General features: G+C 36.1%; 1 long non-coding RNA gene across 2 annotated transcripts in view; it reads right to left on the reverse strand.

Moving 5' to 3' along the window:
• Positions 1 to 19,282, reverse strand: part of LOC121028458 (uncharacterized) — a 207,809-nt gene that overhangs the window by 90,732 nt on the left and 97,795 nt on the right. For both annotated transcript variants that reach the window (XR_005789237.1, XR_005789236.1), the window contains exon 2: positions 13,981 to 14,060. This is a non-coding gene — a long non-coding RNA (uncharacterized LOC121028458). The remainder of the gene's footprint in view (positions 1 to 13,980; positions 14,061 to 19,282) is intronic.

A 19,282-nucleotide genomic window follows, 5' to 3' on the forward strand; every position in this document is an offset into this window, starting at 1 on the left:
AAATATAAATATAAATATAAATATAAATATAAATATAAATATAAATACAAATATACATATAAATATAGTTATTTAAAACTTGGTTTCATTTGAAGTAAATGATAATTATCCAATTTTTGGCTGATATGTGTGTGTATGTATGTAGGTGTTTTTATAAATTGTGTTTGTTTATGCAACTTCCAAAAAAATCTTCAAAAACAGTATTACCAAGTTGAATATTATCTAATTAACCAACAAGGTCTGTCTGACAGACTGGGAGGTTATCAGGAGATAATCACAGCCCTCAGGTGCTGTGAGGCATTGGGTGCAGCTAAGTGCCTCTAATTCCCCAAGGGCGTGATTAGCTCATGATAACAATGCTCCCTTGAGTTGTTTTATTGCTTTTATAAAAAGCCTTTGTTATGGAGAAAATGTTTATTTTTATTCAGGAGGAGGATGGAGTTGACAGTTTAGACTGTTGAAGGAATAGCAGTTACTTCTGACTTATGGTACATACCTTGACAAATCTGCTCATTTAAAATGTTTCCCAGCCAGTCTGGATATTTTGACTACCTCAGTAATTCTGCAATAAAGCCCAACTTCCATTTTGGACAGTTGTAAATTTGTGGTTTCAAGTTAATAGTATGGGTTCTCTAAAATTAGAAAGTGACCCATTTTGTAGAATAACTGCATATGATGGGGCGCCTGGGTGGCGCAGTCGGTTAAGCGTCCGACTTCAGCCAGGTCACGATCTCGCGGTCCGTGAGTTCGAGCCCCGTGTCGGGCTCTGGGCTGATGGCTCGGAGCCTGGAGCCTGTTTCCGATTCTGTGTCTCCCTCTCTCTCTGCCCCTTCCCCGTTCATGCTCTGACTCTGTCCCAAAAATAAATAAACGTTCAAAAAAAAAAAAAAAGAATAACTGCATATGAAAAATTAACCAATAATTTTTGCAGAAAATCAGAAAAATATTGGGGGTACTCAAATGAATGGTCTCAAACCCCATGATCAAAGAGATTGGCTGACACAAACGAATGCAGGTGAAATTGTGAGACTGACATCAGAAAGCTTTACCTCTCTTTGATGCCTCTCTTTTCTCCCCAGAAATGCAACCCTGGTGCCTTTCCAGTTCAAGGAGAACAAAATCCAAACTTTTCATTATGATCTGGACATGAGCTAGTCCCAAAGACTTCTCATATCCAATCTCTTACCTCCTTCATGAGGTTGTAGCTCTGCCAGTCTTTCTCTCACTTGAAAAGGCCAAGCTTGCCTTGGGGAATTTGCACTTGCCTTTCTCTCTGAAATGGAACATTCTTTCCACAGGTCTTCACCTGGCTGCCTCTTGTGACCATTCCAGTCTTAACTAAAATACCGCCATCTCAGAGAGGCCACCTCCCTAAAATGAGCATCCCCCATTACCCTGTTTCAGTTTTTTTGTTGCACATATTGAATATTAAAGTTATTTTAATTTGAGTGTCTGTATTTGCCAATGAATGTAAGTTTGTGAAGGCAGAAACTTTCTTACACTAATAGACATGTGGATGTATGTTTAATATATGTCCAATTTTTACCATAATACACATTTTTAATTGCCTATTTTTCATTCATTCTCCTTTCTTCTTCCTAACAGAACTCATAGATTTTACCTTTTGTCCTCTGCCCTCCAGCTGACCTGTGTCATGATAAGTTGGACCAATGCCAGCTCCAGGCAATGCATTTCCTTGAACAGTGAGCAAGGAATGGGTAGATGACCCAATTTCAGCCAATGAGACTTGATGACAGATTTGGTAGAGACTTCTGAGAGAGCCCTTTTTCACTTTGTGTAAGAACTTCAAGAATAGCTTTATTTGTGTTCCTCAGATCATTGTTAATGGGAATCACAGGATTCACACATGAATGAGTGAAAAGAAACTCCTTCATTTAATGAAGAGCTGTTTATATCATATACTGGATATAATTTCATCACAGCGAGGATAGTGAAACAGTTTTTGTGGGAGTATAAATTTGTTGTACAGTTATTTTATATAGCCTGTAGGATGCTCCAATTTGGAAAAGCAAGAAGCGATCTTACCTAGAAGATCATCCTACATGCTCAAACAAAACCAGGCAAATCAGATCATAAAAGGATGATTATACGTCACTGTTTATTTATGTGAACAGTACTTGTCATCCCAGTCTGCAAACTCTTAATGAGTTTATTTATATTTTGATTTCCCATTTTTATTAGCAGCATAGATTACTAAATAAACTATTTAAGAGTACTAAATAAATAGCTTTAACTGCTATGGTATACCAGGAATAAATATAAAATTCTCCAGGTTTTTAAGCCAACTTTTGAATCTAAAAGTCAATATTAACAGGGACAGTTTAGGTATAAAGAGGCCTGATATCTGAAAACTAAACATGATGTGAATGTTGGTAAAACAAATGAGAACTGAAAGAAGAATGTATTTGGAAAAATAAATATGAATTCAGTCTTAAAATAGGAAACTAAGCATTTAATTTTGGGATATAGGGAAATATATATATATATGTGTATATATATATATATATATATATAATAAATGATATAAAAAAGGCTAAGCAAACTATGTAAGAGTACTTTTATTTGTATAATGCCCCTTTTCCCTTAAAAAGTTCTATGCCTTATTTGTCCACACTAAAATGTGACACATAAAATATTTACTAATAAAGTCTTGTAGCTTTGAACAATGATAGCAGTTAATAATTATTGAATACTTACTAGGTGTTGTTGTTTTAGGGTTCTATGTGCAATAGCTCAAAATATGTAGAACGGACAGTGACTTGGCAACTAGAAAGGGAAGGGCAAGAATTTGAACCCAAGCAATCTGGCTCCGAAGTCTACCTGTGTGACCAGATTGTGTGAAACTCAAGGCTTATTTGTAAACAACAAGTAACAAAGCAGATTATCAGCCAATGAAGAATATAAATGTGTCTTTGGACATGATCCTTACCATCTATCAGTCCAACTTCAGCAATTATTGCATTTCTCATTACCTTTTTCCTGATGCAGAGGCCACTCTAGTGAGAAGACTCATTGAACCTCAGTAGCTTATAAATAATAGACAGAAAACAGTGGTCATTGATGTTATTTATTCTCAACTGAGTTGAAAAGAGCCACAGATGTCAATCAGCATGGCAGAGATGTCCAATTAAAATAGCATAAAATGACTCTAGCTTTTTTAACAACGATTCTCATAATTTCTTAGATCCTGTTAATATTCTGTTTGGTCCATAAAACTGTCTTGACTCCTTTTCCAACTTTTTCATTTATTCTTTTTAGGCAAGAAAGGCCAAGAACATGTCTACAGCTTGCATACCCAGAGAATTATACCACACAAATAAACTTCCTGTGGAAACCAATTTAAAGTAAGTTTTAAAAGAAGGAGTTGGCCTCATATGATTAAATGAGAAGGGCACATCCATGCTATGCTTCCCTCAAACCCCAAAGCCTTAATCTAGTCATGAGAAAATATCAGACAAACTCAATTGAGAGGCATTCTACAAATAAAAAACAACGACTCTTCAAAGCATCAAGGCCATAAAAGATAAGGAAAGAAGGAGAAGTCATCATAGATTGGAAGAGACTAAGGAGGTATTAAACTAAATACAATGTGGTAATCTGAACTAGATCCTGCAACAGAAAAAGATAATAGTGGAAAACTGGGAGAAATATGAATGAAGTCTGTAGTTCAGTAAATAGTGTTGTATCAATGTTAATTTCTTAGTTTTGATAAATAAAAGATTGTTATAAAAAATGTCAAGAAAGTTAGAATGTAAAGTTCACTATGTGATTCTGACATCTTATTTGTTCAGGACCTCAGTGCACATGCAACTGCGTATGACTGAATAAAGAGAAGTGGCTCTAAGAAACAAAGTTAGAGAATGCTTTTTATTTGCTCTTTATGTATGCACTTGATTTACATGGCAATGATTTGATTATTTTTTCTTGTTGTTCTTAAGGATCTAATGATAATACTACTCCTGGATCCTCCATAAAGTGGCTATAAAATCATATTTGTTCATTCATATGACTTAAACGTTGGTAATACTGAAATACAGGCCTTTTTTTCTTCCTCCAACAACATCTCACTATCTAAATTGCATACTTCTGCTAAATTTACCTTACATTCCTTCTCTCCCACTTCATATCTATGTTCTTTCTGTAAGAAATCATTTGGTAAAAGTAAACTAAGAATACAACTTTCACCTTTGACTTTGATTTTATTGTTCATTTCCTTACACTTATTTTCTTCTTGTAACACCTAAGAAGAAATCAAAATATCACCTAATCACTTAAGAACTAAAAACTATCAAATAAAAATAAAATGCTATACATTTATTTTCAGGTAATAAGGGTTCAATGTCCAAATCCCATCAAGTTCTCATTTCTGAAATGCTATTGCTGAGAAACTCTTTCCTGCATTATTGTTAAGTGACCCTGTTTGATTCATGATTAGTCACAATTTACATCTCTTCCCAAAATGGCATAAAATAATGTGCAAATTCTCTAATGCATTTGCAAGAAAAATATTATTTTCTAATGACTCCTAATGATCCCCTGTTTTATGCAGGGTGTGAAAAGTTGCCAAGATGTGTAAAACAATTAGGATGACAAAAAGCATGAGTTTTAAAAGCCATTTTGCTTGTGCAATGTGTGTGAAAATCCAGAATAAGTCCTACGGGAAAAATTAATTTTAATAACCTTTTCTTCTTGCTTGAGGACTGTGTAAATCTAAGGCACAAAGAACTGTGTATTAATGGGTCAGGCATAATAATGAGAGTTTGATTTCAGAATAAATCTATTTCATCATCAACCTGTTACTTTATACTTGAACTGTAAGGACATTTGGTTATTTACTAGAATAACTATATATTATGTCTCCTACAGGTGCAATACTAGGTAAAAAGTAAAAAAGATGAAACCTTAAATAGTTTTTCTTCATGTGAATTTACTTACTATTATGGAACATTGTTTATGCCATAAACTCATTGATAATTGACACCTAATCTTTGAAACTAGTACCTTCATAGATTAAGAGATTGGCATGTGTTAAAAGTGCTTTGATTCCAAACCTTTAAATATAAATGGAGTATCCCACGAAGACTTAATGATCTAATTCTAGATAGCATTTACTAATTACAAAGCTTGAAAATATTCCAGAAGGTACAATACATGACCTTCTCATTCAACAGTTATTCCTGTAGCTAAATATCACATCTAAGAGGAAGTTTTTATATTATCTTAATAGTTAAAAATTAAGGATGTAGTCCATCATCTAAGGTGTAAGTCTTCATTAAAACTTCCAGAATATATGATTTTACTGGGCACATCATTTCCAGCAGCTTTCTTTTTTATCTTTGCTTCTACATTTAAGTTCCAAAACTATCAAATGATGGAAGCAATTTTTACAATGAGCCACTGAATGTGAAACGATCAAAGCGAAATAAAGGAGAGAGTTTCAACAATATCAGATCTTATTGGTATCTGTGGGAGAGTGTGAGAATAAATTTGTGGTTAAGAATTTACACTTTAGGGGCGCCTGGGTGGCGCAGTCGGTTAAGCGTCCGACTTCAACCAGGTCATGATCTCGCGGTCCGGGAGTTTGAGCCCCGCATCAGGCTCTGGGCTGATGGCTGATGGCTCAGAGCCTGGAGCCTGTTTCTGATTCTGTGTCTCCCTCTCTCTCTCTGCCCCTCCCCCGTTCATGCTCTGTCTCTGTCCCAAAAATAAATAAACGTTGAAAAAAAAATTTTTTTTTAAATTAAAAAAAAAAAAAAAGAATTTACACTTTAGAATCAGATTAATTTGCACTCTACTCCCTACTCTGCCACTTGTTAACACTAAGACTTTGGCCAACTCATTTATCCTGTTTCCTCAGCAAATGTGGAGTGATTACAAATAGTCCTTGTTTTATTGAGTCATTTTGTGATTCCATACCATATGTGGAACTCAGTTAAAACTGTCTTCACAGTGGCTATGAAATGGTTAAGTCTCAAGATTTTTAAGAGGCTAAAGGATAAGGAGTTTAATGCTGCTATATAATAAGAAAAATCATCATAGAATTCATAAATTGAGGAAATCATATCTTATCCTGGATTTCAAATAGAATGTTCTCTCCTACCAAAAGTCAGGGAGGGCATATAGCCCTTGCCAGTGTTGCACAGCTTCAGAATGAACATAGAATAGGGTTACCCCTTGGGGCAGGTAGAAATAGTGCCTGGAAAGCAGCATGGAGCTCTCCTAATGTTCTGCTTCTTAATCTCGATGATGGTTATTTAAATGTGTTCACATTGTGAAATATACATTAAGCTGTGCACTTATAATTAGTGCACTTTTCTGCATTTATGCTATACTTTTGTAAAGTTTACAGTTTGTACTCTGCAACTAAATTTTCCCATTCTTATCCCAACTTGTTTGCCATTTTTTCCTCCTGGCATGTAAATTCCAAATCTTGGATTTTCTTGTCTGTGTTGTCTGGTTTTTTGTTTTAAGTTTATTTATTTTGAGGGAGAGAGAGAGAGACTGTGTGCATGTGTATGCATGAGCCGAGGAGGGGCAGAGAGAGAGAATGAATCTAAAGCAGGCACCTTGCTGTCACAACAGAGCCTGACTCAGGGCTCTGTCTCACGAACCCTGAGATCATGAACTGAGCTTAAATTAAGAGTTGGATGCTTAATTGACTGAGCCACACAGAAGCCCCATTTGTTTTGTTTCTGATCAGATTCTGTGTCCAACCAATTAGGTAGCAGGGCAAGATCTAGACTGAAAAACCAAATACTGAGTCAACTGGTTTTGAGGCTCTTTAATACAGCTGACCCTCTTATTCAATCACTGATCACCAAACCCCATATTAAGATGTTATTTTTGTTTTCTAATATTGAAAATTCTTTTTTTAATGTTTATTTATTTTTGAGAGAGAGAGAAACAGAGCATGAGCGGGGAGAGGCAAAAAGAAAGGGAGACACAGAATCAAAAGCAAGCTCTGGGCTCTGAGCTGTCAGCACAGAGCCCAACTCGAGGCTCAAACTCACGAACCATGAGATCATGACCAGAGCCAAAGTCAGATGCTTAACTGACTAAGCCACCCAGGCACCTCTCTAATATTGAAAATTCTTAATGGGTATAGCCTGCTAAAGCAGAGACCTAGGGAACAGGATCACAGGAGAAAGCATGAAGAGCTGGGTATTAAACATGGGGTGTGTTAAGGTAACAAGAACATAATTTGGTCCAATATAAACAGAAGAGGATGGACACATAAAATAACATCCTCTCACAAAGCTGAATGACATGAATTTCTTTACTTTGGTTTGCATTCTTTTTTTTTTCAAGTTTATTTATTTATTTTGAGAGAAAGAAAGTGTGAGCAGGAGAGGGTGAGAGAGACAGGAGAGAGTGAGAATCCCAAGCAGGCTCTGCATTGACAGCATGGAGCCCTGCATGGGGCTCAAACCCACGAACTGTAATATCATGACCTGAGCTAAAGTTAGACGCTCAACTGACTGAGCCACCTAGATATCTCTGACTTGTATTCTTTTTGAGAAAGTACTTTACTGGGAAACTTCCTTACTAACTAACATTAATATTTAAATATTATATAGTATTTAAAACAAATTTATTGAGAGCATAAATTCAAATTAGAGTATTTTACTAATAAATTTGAAAAGATAAAGAATGTCACCATCAATGTAATTATTCATTATACTCTAAAATAGTGATGGGATGCAGGACATACTACCCTAAAATATGGCACTGTGCAATATTGAATAATCTAACCTGAAGGAGTTTGAGAACATGGCAGAAACCGAAAAGTTCACCTATCCATATCATCCTTCCCTGAAACAGGCCATAAAATCCTCCTGTGAGAGGTGCCCTTGTATTTACAGAGGAAAGGAGCATCTTTTTCTCCAAAGACAAAGGGACCCCAAGAAGAATCTTAACAGGACTGTCTAAATTTCCCCCAATGTAATGTATAATTACCTCCTACTCCTTTACCCAACCAACTCTCCACTCCCCATCAAACCCAGCATAAAAAGACAAGTCTGTGTCTTTGCGACTTCATTTCCTTATGAAGGCTGCTGTATTATGTAAAACTTAAATGTATATGCTTTTCTCCTCTTAATCTGGCTTTGTCAGTTTAATTTTAAAACCTGACCCAGGATGCTAAGAGGGTTGAGGAAAATGTTTTCCTCCCTATATCAGCGAAAATCTAGCATGTATCAAGCACCTCCTAAAAGCCAGAAGCGGTGTTAATTGCCAGCATTTATTTAATTTTATTTCAGCTTCATTGCAAAACTGTAGGACAGATATATCATTCTATCTGAGAGGATGAAAATAAGACCTATGTAGGATTCATGACCAGTCTATGGTCACATGGTAAGGAAATGGTATGATTACTATCCCATTCTCAAGCTGCCTAATTGTAAATGTACCTGTCCATACAATACTGTTCTATAAGAGCAATAATATACATTAAGTCAAAACAATATTCTAGACCTTCAGTGTGGCCTGAGGTAAGAGATTTTTCTTGAACTCAGGAAAATACAAGAGTACAAATTAAAAGCAAAGAATTTATAGACATGTAGAAGACTAAATTAGGATATTTCTTTGTAACTTCTTATGCTAGTAACTTCAAAAATGTCAATGAAAAAGATGATTTGGGGGAAGCTATACATTACATAAGTACATATATTTTTACTTCGTATATCCCAGATTTGGAGCTGAGTTAGCAGATAACCTGGAAATGCCAAAGGATGCAGACAAAAATAGCCTCAAGGAAAGCCTGCTCTCTCTAGCCAATGGCCAGGGAAGGGGCAGCCTGGCAAGCAGAAAGCTTTTAGAAAGCAGTTGCTCTACTCCAGCTAAACACACTAATAAACACCACTAATAAAATGCCGGCTCCATTTCTACCTGCACTAGCAAAGGCCATGTGGGGAGCCTGGAATTCTACCCATGCCAAGGCTTACTGAGGTGTCCCAACTCCTCCCCAACTAGGGTGGTGTCAGAGAAGGCCAGGAAGGGAGCCAGGAATTTGACTACTGTCAGGGATGAGGCCTCCCATTGTGGCGTCAGTGGAAACCAAATGGGGAGCTGGACTTCCACCCCCACCAGCATAACTAGGTGCCCCTTCTCATCCTCACTGGGGTGGTGTCAAAGGAAGCCTAGTGGAAAGTCAGGCCATTCACTATTGCCAAGCAGTAACCACTCCCCCACGGTGTCAGTAGAGGTCACAGGGAATAGTAACAGAGGTACTCCTATCCCTCCCAGGTGGGGAGATATACGGGAGGCTGTGGCAGTTCTGTTTCTCTTGGACTGGTGGATGGTGTCAACCTAGAGATATAAAAATAATATTTAAGACTTTGCCTGCTTGTCAGATGCTGGAGACTGAGACTACTGGGGATCCAAAGCTTCTGGCCTCTCCTATCCCAGCTGCTGTGTACGGGAGCCATACCTTAGGAGACAGTGCCAGTACTTGAAAACATTTAAACAACAACAACAACAACAAACCAACACTTAGGAGTCAGGAGTATGTGGCAAATCTTCCCAACAGTGTCTTATATCCGGATCTTCTGCTTTCCTACCCAATAAAAACAATCTAACGATATATCCTTTTGCTGCTAAAAAGAAACCGTCTAGAAGAATGTAGCTTTAGAGCAGTGGTTCTCGAGTGGCAATGATACTGTCTCTCAAGAGAAATCTGGTGACATCTGGCGACAATTTTTGGTCATTACGAACTGGTGAGGGGAGAATTAATAGTGACATCTATCACAGAGAGGTCAGAGATATTACTAAACATCTTACAATACACAGAGAAATCCCCCCCCAAATAATTATCTGTTGATGTTGAAAAAACCCTGCTGAGAGGGAGAAACTGCAATATTGTTGAAGGCTCCATGTGTCTATATGATTTTTACATTTACATGTATACAAACTCTGAATCGGTTTCCCGGGTTTTCATGCCTCAGCACAAACACACAGACAGACAGACAGACACACACACACACACACACACACACACACACACACACACACACCTTGGTTTCTTTTTAATATGTGGCCATTGGCACAGAAAAGTCCTTTAAATGAGGTTTTTTTGTTTGTTTTTCTATTGTTTACATTTTAAAGCAATACTTGGTTTTAATAGAGATAGGAGAAATTCACAAATGTATAAACAATGATAGACTTGAGTAGTGGACATCCAGATATTTTTCTTTGTTTTTCTATTCTTTCCTGAATTTTCCCAATTGGAAATTATACTGATTGACTTGTCACCTTTTTGCCATATTATTATTCTTTAAACCATGATTTTTATGGCTATATAATGCCCCATTACAGAGGTACTCATAATTTATTTAACAGATGTCATATTTTGGATATTTTTGTTGTTTTCAATCTACCCCCCTCCTCCCTAGGAATAGTGTCTCTCCTAATATTTTGTGTCTCTCCTAATATTTCTTGAAAACAAAGTCTTAGATGTTGAACTTATGGGTCAGAGATTATGAAAAAATTGGAAATCTTCTTGTTGCTTATTACCAATTTACTTTGTATAAAGATTGTAGTAATTTAAACTGCTATTGAAATATGTGAAAATGGCAGTTTTCTATACAACTAGATAATAATATTGCTGTAAAACACTCCTGAGCTGATGAGAGAGAGCAAAGAGTAGACTATGATAAAAAAGATTAGATATTAGGAGTTTGCTTTCATTTCAGGTTGCATTTATTGGAGGTTGGCACTATTTCAAAATAAAGCAGACTTTGCCTAGGCTCAGAAGTCACCAGCTCAAACTTGTCAGGGGTCAGGCCGGCAATTTATGGATTGAGGAGGCCTTGGGCAGAATGAGTGCACCTGGCGCCTCTAGCGGGAGGAAAGGTGAAAGTGAGAATGGAAACTGACTGAAGTCAAACTATTTTTTCTCAATTCTGTTTACAGTATTCTCAACCCCAGAACTGAATAGCAGGAAATTTTAGATAACTTAATCCAACTACTTCATGTTACGAACAAAGAAAATGAAATCCAGGAAACTTCAGGAATTATCAAAATTCTCTGTTAGGTAAGGGTAGAATTACAATTGCACTGTGGGCTGGCTGACTCACAGCTCTGAACGTTTTTCACTGGATAATATTTTGATTTGGCATTTGCTCTGAATTGTGAAAATAGGCAGTCACCACAAACCCAGAATATAAAAGGGTTCAGAGAAGCCCTGAAGGTAATCAAGTAGTTTACTTCAATAAGTTATTGCTAGTAGTCATTTACTGGTTTCCTCAAAAATATACTTGCATGATTTATTTTCTCTTGACCTGGTTGAAGAGCCAAGACAGAAGGAAATGGGAACCATGGTGAGAGGTAACTCCATAAGTGAGTTAAAGAAAATGGCCATGCTGTTTAAGGTAAAGGCAATATATATTCCTAACTCATCGGACACATAGATTCATTACATAAGAGCAAATTAAAGGGCATCATTCCTTTGAGCAATATCAACTTTAGCCAAGAGACAATTTATGTGGAAAGAAACATATATAATATAGATATATGCTACCTGCAATTTAATACAGTTGACCCTTAAATAATGCAGGGATATGAGCATTGGCCCCCTAGCAGAGTTGATAATCCACATAAAGCATTTGACTCCTCAAAACTTAACTACCAATAGCCTACTATTGACCAGAAAGAAGCCTTACCAATAACATGAAAAATTAACACATATTTTATATATGTATTATACACTGTATTGTTATAACAAAGTAGAGAAAAAAATGTCATTAAGAAAATCATAAGGAAGGGATTATACACCTATATTGTACTGTATTTATTTACAAACATCCACATATTAGTGGACCTTTGGAGTTCAAACCCATGTTGTGCAAGGGTTAACTGTATATACCATATATATATATAATATCTACAAGCAATGTGCACGCACACACACACATTTTTTTCCTCTTCTTGCAGACAGAAATAATATAAGAAAGAAATGCCTGGATGAGATATAAGTAGAACCTAACAGCAAAACAGAGAATTTTTTGGCAAAGTCCTAGCAACCATTACTTTATCCTGTGGAAAAAGCTCAAGGGTGTTGCAGAGACCTCCAAACTTGTAGGTCAAAGGAACTAACAAGGGAAATGTTAAATTGCTTTGCTCTCATCTGCCCTAAATTACTACTCACCACACCCCACAAGAGAAAACAGTTATTAATAAGATTTTTCCATTATTTTCAAAATAGCTTAAATAAGTATTGGACTGTGTTTGTCAAGTTAAATAAGGCTATTTTTGGAGGTGTATTAGACAGAAAATATTTTAACTCTTTCAGTAAAAATTTAATGATCATGAAAGAGTCAAAATTTTTTCAGATTATAAAATGTTCTAAGGAGGACACCTAAATGGAAGCAAATTAATAATTCAAGAAATAGCTTAGTTTAATTTTTGACTATAGCACTTAGCCTTTTAGTGTTTAAATAATGGAACTATTATTGTCCATTAAACAAATCCTCATTAACATTAAAAATTTTTATCTAACTATGCTGTAGTTATATATCAAGTTTATTTAGGCAATCATATAGCTACAAATTCAGTTAAGCCAATTGATGGATATCTAGACTAAACATAATATGTTAATTAGAGTTTCTAAAATCTTGCTAAGTGAAAAATAATCTTTTAGGTAGTATAGATAATTTATGTGAACATAACTGAAGGATGAGTCTCAATTTGTTATTGTCATAAGCTAGGACAGGGCTGTTCTGCTGTTGATGATAATCAAGGACAGACAGTTTGGTGATGACAGTGCCTGGAGAGAATGGATGTGGGTTCAGACATATTTAGTATCAGGTAGCAGGAAGATAAACATCAACGGTGGGGATAAACTGTGGAAACTAACCTATGGTGAATTAGGACTAGAGAAAACTTTGATAGTTGCCTAAATAATGAAGGCTTTTAAAAATAACTGTAGATAATTGTGAGAACAGTAGAACTAGGCATAATAGGTAAATGATGAAATCTGCAAATATGAAAGATAGCAGATTTTTAGATAATCATGGGTATACATGGTTGCATATACTGTTCCTGGATTAATTTTGAGAAAAAAATCAAATAATTGATTAATACTATCAAACAATGACTTTCAGAGATTATATTTGGTAATGAAATTATTTGAGTATTTCTTTTTCTTCTGTGGGGGATGCAAATTAATAATGAAATGGCCATTATTCAGGAGAAGTAAAAGGCAAACTGAAAAGACCAAACTATCAACTGAATCTTTGAAAAATAAAAATATGACCAGGATGGCAAGAGTAGTCATTTATCATGTCAGCTCAATTCTAATAGTTATATCTGTGAGTTAGAATGTTAAGGTCACCATTTGATATAGAAGAAATTGGAAACCACCAGCGAGAGCAAATGTTCAAGAGGTCAGTGCACATTAGATTTAAAGGTCTTTAACAACCATGTGCAGATCGCACGTACAAGGTGATGTAATATCATCCCCCAAGAGGTTACATTAATAAAGAGAGTCAACCACAAGTTGAGAAGCAAAACTTCACAGTGATATTTCAGAAATTGTAATGCCAGTTCATCTGTAAGAGATTCACTGTGTTATCAGCTACATTTTTTTCTTTGCAATTATTGCTGCTGATTATTTGTGTTGAAGGTTTTTAAGAGCATGTGGGCTTTTCCTTTTTCACTCAGCTAATCTTTTGCATGATATCTAGTCTGACCTCACAGGTTTCTGGCACTATTTCAGAAATAGGTATCTCTTCTAAATAGGTTGTCTGGATGGAAAGCCTCTATACAAGTGGTTTAGATTGGAAACTCAAAAAAAAAAAAAAAAAAAAGAGTTACAGACTGATATTTTAGAGTCTCAATGGCTTTTATGAGTTTTTACTTTAAAAATGTCAGATTATTTCATATCCTATGCATTTTTAAAGTTGGTCATTCATAGCAGGATATTTAATACAATTTTTTCCCCACAAATGTTGAATGAGTACTTACAGGTCCAAGGCTCAGAGTAGGAACTTTAGAGATACACCAAAGGAATGAGAAAAAATCACTTCTCTTATGATGATCACCATCTGAAGAGGTAAGAAAATAAGACAATGCAGAAATACTTATACGCAGGGTAAAATTGGGATATTTGAGATTCTAACAAGGTTTATGTGTTTCACTATTGTATAGTGATTTTGGAGGCATCTTCATGAATGCTTTGATCAAAATTACAAAATAAGACACCTAACCAAATATTAAGTATCTAGGTCTCGGACTAGGAAATATATGCAAAATTCAAAATAGCGGAGAATTGGAAAACTGTTTATACTGGGTAACAAAATAATTTTGATTCATATGTATAAACAGTCCTCTTATACCCACTCTAATAATGGATGAAACTCCAAACAAGATTTCACAGCCACGTCATAATACCCAACCTATAAGACACTGAATAAGTTGCCCCGGTGTTTCAACTTCCCCAGCTGCTCCTCATTCCATGATAAAGAGAGCAACAACTTTGATATCCATAGTATTGAAAGTGACAATATATGATCAACTTTGCGGTTTAAAAAGTTGTGAGAGGGGCACCTGGGTGGCTCAGTCGGTTGAGCGTCCGACTTCGGCTCAGGTCACGATCTCGCGGGGTCTGTGAGTTCGAGCCCCGCGTCGGGCTCTGGGCTGATGGCTCAGAGCCTGGAGCCTGCTTCCGATTCTGTGTCTCCCTCTCTCTCTGCCCCTCCCCCGTTCATGTTCTGTCTCTCTCTGTCTCAAAAATAAATAAATGTTAAAAAAAAAATTAAAAAAAAAAGTTGTGAGAGGTTTGAGCCATAGTTTGCATGGGATAGTTAAAGAAATTAAATGCCAAGGAAAAGTGTCAATATACTCATAATTACATTACAATAATATACAAAGGGAAAATAAGACTGTAGCAGACCTTGTGCTATGAACCATCTTCTCTTTGCAAATAACTTAAACATCCCTATCCCAGGAACAATATAATTTACCAAACTGCCACGATTTGGCCAAACACATGTTTTTAATGCATGAGAATATTTTGCTTCATGTAGAATGACATGTAACTTTAATTCAGCATAAACAAAAATATTGCTCAAGTCTTGTTCATTATTTTATTTAAATGACAAAAAATTTTACCCAGGGTAGAATTTTAGAGCTGTTATAAAATAGGCAAACCAACAAATTTAGGAAAATCTTAATGTTTATCATCAGAGAAAATTATATATGCCTACTTTAACCAAGGAGGGAATCTAGTGAGCCCCCCACCCTGAATAACAGACTAAGAATATTGTTTTAGTTTCATTTATTGCTGAAGTAATCTTATAAGTATGGATGGATTGATTCTACAGTGACTGACTTGATGATTTTGAAACTAGAAAATGAATTGAGGGTTTCTTTGAGGGAACTATTCATAAATGATAGAGAACAGGATCCCCGTGAAATAAAAAAAATAAGAAAAATGAAGGAAAATTAAAATACCATATTTTAATATTTTTATTAGATAGATTTCAATTAGAGAGGTGGTAAAAAATAAACAGAATGGTTGGGCACCTGGGTGGCTCAGTCAGTTAAATGTCCAGCTCTAGATCTGACTGTTTATGAGATCAAACCCCACATAGGACTCCGTGCTGACAGTGCTGAGCCTTATTGGGATTCTCTCTCTCTCTGCGCCCCCCCCCCAATCGCCCCAACTCATGCACTCTCTCTCTCTCTCAAAAATAAACATTAAACAAATAAACAGAATGAGATTCAATAGAGAAAGATATCACAAAGTCAAAATAAACAAAACGTTGTAGGAGTAAAGTTAAAAATTACAAAGTAATGCACAAAGATCCAGACAATACTTGCCAATAATATTCAACCACTAGTCAACAATTTAGCCAGCTTAGATCAAAAGGTAAAATAAAAGAAGGAGCAAAGTTATTATTTTTTATTATTAATTTAGAAAGAGAGAGAGAGAGAGAAAGAGAGACTGTGTGATCAAGAGAGAGGTGCAGAGGGAGAGAGAGAGAGAGAGAGAGAGAGAGAGAGAGAGAGAGAATCCCATGCAGAATCCCTGCACAGCACAGAGCCCATGCAGGGCTTGATCCCATAATCCTGGAATATGCCTCGAAATTGAGAGTTAGATGCTTGATTGATTAAATCACCTAGGCGCCCCAGGAGCAAAGGTATTTAAATAATAAAACTTTCTACTTATTACTTCCAAGTCGATTGGGGGCCTATTCCTTCATGCACTGTAACAAACAATGGGACTATAACAGTGGATGAGACCAACACGGCACCTCTATTCATGGAGCTGATAGTCTACAGAGAGAAACAGTCAATAAAATAGTAATCAAATGAATACTTACGTAATTAAAAATACTGATGGGTACTATAAAGGTAACAAAAAGTAGGTGTTAGGATGAAGAATAACAAATGGCTGCCTATTTTAGCAGAGAGACAAGGGAAGACCTCTCTGAGGAGGTGATAGTTAAACTAATATCTGAATCAGAAAAAGGAGCTAGAAATTTAAAGGTCCATAAAAAAGGAACATTTTGGGTAGAGGGAAGAGCAAGGGTTAAAGCCCTGAGACAGAAACTAGATCGGTTGCTACAAGTAGGAAGAATTGCTATAGCAGAGTATGTATTTAAGTTGAGTAAAAGGGAAAGCAGGTTTTTTTTTTTTTTATGATGTAATTTACAAGAAAAAAACATAAAAGTCTACCTATGGGTAGGAAGTTATTAATACAGATAAAACTAATCCTAAAAGTTGTCTAGTCTTCCCCTTTCTACTTAGTCCAGATCTCATTTCTCCTGTATGAGTAGAAGAATAATCTCCTGTGTCAAAGAACTGGATTAGATAGAAGAATTCTTGCAAGAAGGTATTTGTGTATTTGGTTTTCTGTGTGTTATACAAAATTAATACCATTTAGTATTTCTGAAATTTATATTTTGTGTGAGGCACTGAAAGACCAGAAGCCTGTGTTACACAACTTCTTCAGATTGCATAAAATGTCAAAAATTGTTATTGGTTCTCAAATTTCCAGAGATGACTCACCAGTTTGGGTGGCTATATCATATCAGACTTTCAAGGAAGTAGCCCAGGGTTCAGGGATCACATATTTTATTTTTATTAAAATTTTTACTTGACCATAGTTTAAGTGGTCTTATTTTTTTTTTTTTTTTTTTTTTTAGGTACTGAGGCCGGTGGGACTGTATTGATTTGCCACTATGTCCTACTTAAAGCTGATTTCAGAAATAAAGTAATTTGTTACATTTTTAGAAACTAGGTGAATCTGCAGAACTGGGCCAACGCAGAGTAAAATAAATGACTAATCAAAGTAAAACCAAAATAAATAGAGAAAGTGTGTGTGTGTGTGTGTGTGTGTGTGTGTGTGTGTGTGTGAAAGAGAGAGAGGAAGAGAGGAGAGACAGAGAGAGAGAGAGAGAGAGAGAGAGACCCCATTAACAAATTAGGATTAAAAAAATTAAGATCAGTGCTTCTCCCCCTTATTTCCCATGCCCCAACATTCTCATCTGTGGTAATAATGTAGTAGCTGCCTTTTTCTTCATATATATATACTCAAAAAGGAAATGCCTGAAGAGCAGGGACTTTAATTTCTATGTAGAGATTGAAATATTAGTATCCTGGAGTCTTGGAGTAGATGGTGTAGGACTGTCACATAGATGAACCTCCTCTTCCTTTAAAACAGTTGGTTTCAATACATCAGAGAAGAAATATTTTTAGAGATTACAGTCTTCATCAAACCTGTATTCTATTGATTTCTATTCTTTGGCAGAAGTTTCAGTATGTTACTAATAAGAGTAAATGCCACCAAAATTTCCGGCACTATGTTTCAAAGGAAAACCTTCAGAATCCCAGAGAAGGTTTATGAGATGGTTATGGGTAGTTAAGACTTGCAAGTGTCTCCCCACGCTATTAAGGAGGGTGTCTGTACTCTCCAGCAGTGGGACACAGAGCATGCAGCCATGGCTGCTGACTGCACAGGTTTCAAAGATAAAGTGGAGCATGTGGACATTTAGGCGCTGACTCCAGCTAAATTGGTTAATGACTAGTATCATCTAAATGAGGTAGCAAGCTGAAAGACTCATAATCTCTCCCCGTGCGCAGATTTTAATTAAATAATTATAATGTCCTTGTTGTAATTATTTATCAGTAACTGTGCTCTTGAGTATTGCCTATTTCGCCTTCATCTGTTCTGTCAGCTCAGCTGAACAATGAAACATTCACTTGGTGAAGATGAGGGGAAAATGAATGATTCTTATTCACCACAAAATAGCACTTGAAGAATTGTCAGCGAGGCAAGATTCCAGGTTCTGCATTTATAATTTTGTTTTTTGGAGAGGAAGCCCAGTGCCTGATCTGGGATATGATATGATTAGGCGTGATGCAGACTCAGTTTCTCTTCTAACATTCAGACATCGAGGCCCCTGAGGGGTTTTAAGAATATGAGGAGAAGGCATGTTTTCTCAGCATCTAGAACTTAACATTACACACTGAAACACAGCTCTCAAAGAACAGCATTTAAAAATATGCTATTTCCTATTTGGGGACTGTGGAATCTATAGTCTATAACTCGGCATGTGTCTCAAATAGTGCAAAACCCAAAATTGACTAAGTAACAGCTTTATATTAATGATACCCATAATGATTCAGAAGAGAAGTGACTGAAAAGACTCAGTAAGCAGTAAAGCTGATTCATGAGTCAAAAATGGGGTCACAGTGGAAAACAGAGGTAGATTTAGACCATGTAAAAGGAAGCAAGATCTTCATAGCAGACTTCCCTTAAGGAACTTGCTTTAATAAAGCATCACTTTTCTCCATTCTTCTGGGAGTTCAGAAAGAAGAAAAAGGTTTTAATTGCCATATGAGGGGTTTAATTTTAATAAAAGGAAGTACACTGTGAGTGTGAATAGGGTTTGTAAGGCACTATAATACAACATTTGTCTTTTTATGTCCCCCCTCCTGTAATCTGCCCATCCTGCCTCCTCCCATTCTGCTAGGACCTTCCTTAACAGGCATTAGTAAAATGTACCTTCAGATTCCATCCACTGAAGAGATTTTGATTTAATGTGGAAATCTTAAAAATGAAAATGTTTCAGCAGCCAAAAGCAGATTTGGGGATAGTGATTTTTGAAAAAGCTGAGTAAGTTATATATTTGTTCAAGGAAGTGCTTTAAATTTGAATCAGAATTTGTCACCAAATCTGACTACAGATATTTAAGACAAGTCTGACTTAGACGGTTATGGGCAATAAGGAAAACACAAGGCAAGTTATGAAATTTTATTT

The sequence above is a fragment of the Herpailurus yagouaroundi genome, unplaced genomic scaffold, assembly GCF_014898765.1.
Source record: "Herpailurus yagouaroundi ecotype Mexico unplaced genomic scaffold, PumYag 100, whole genome shotgun sequence".
Classification (NCBI taxonomy): domain Eukaryota; kingdom Metazoa; phylum Chordata; class Mammalia; order Carnivora; family Felidae; genus Herpailurus; species Herpailurus yagouaroundi.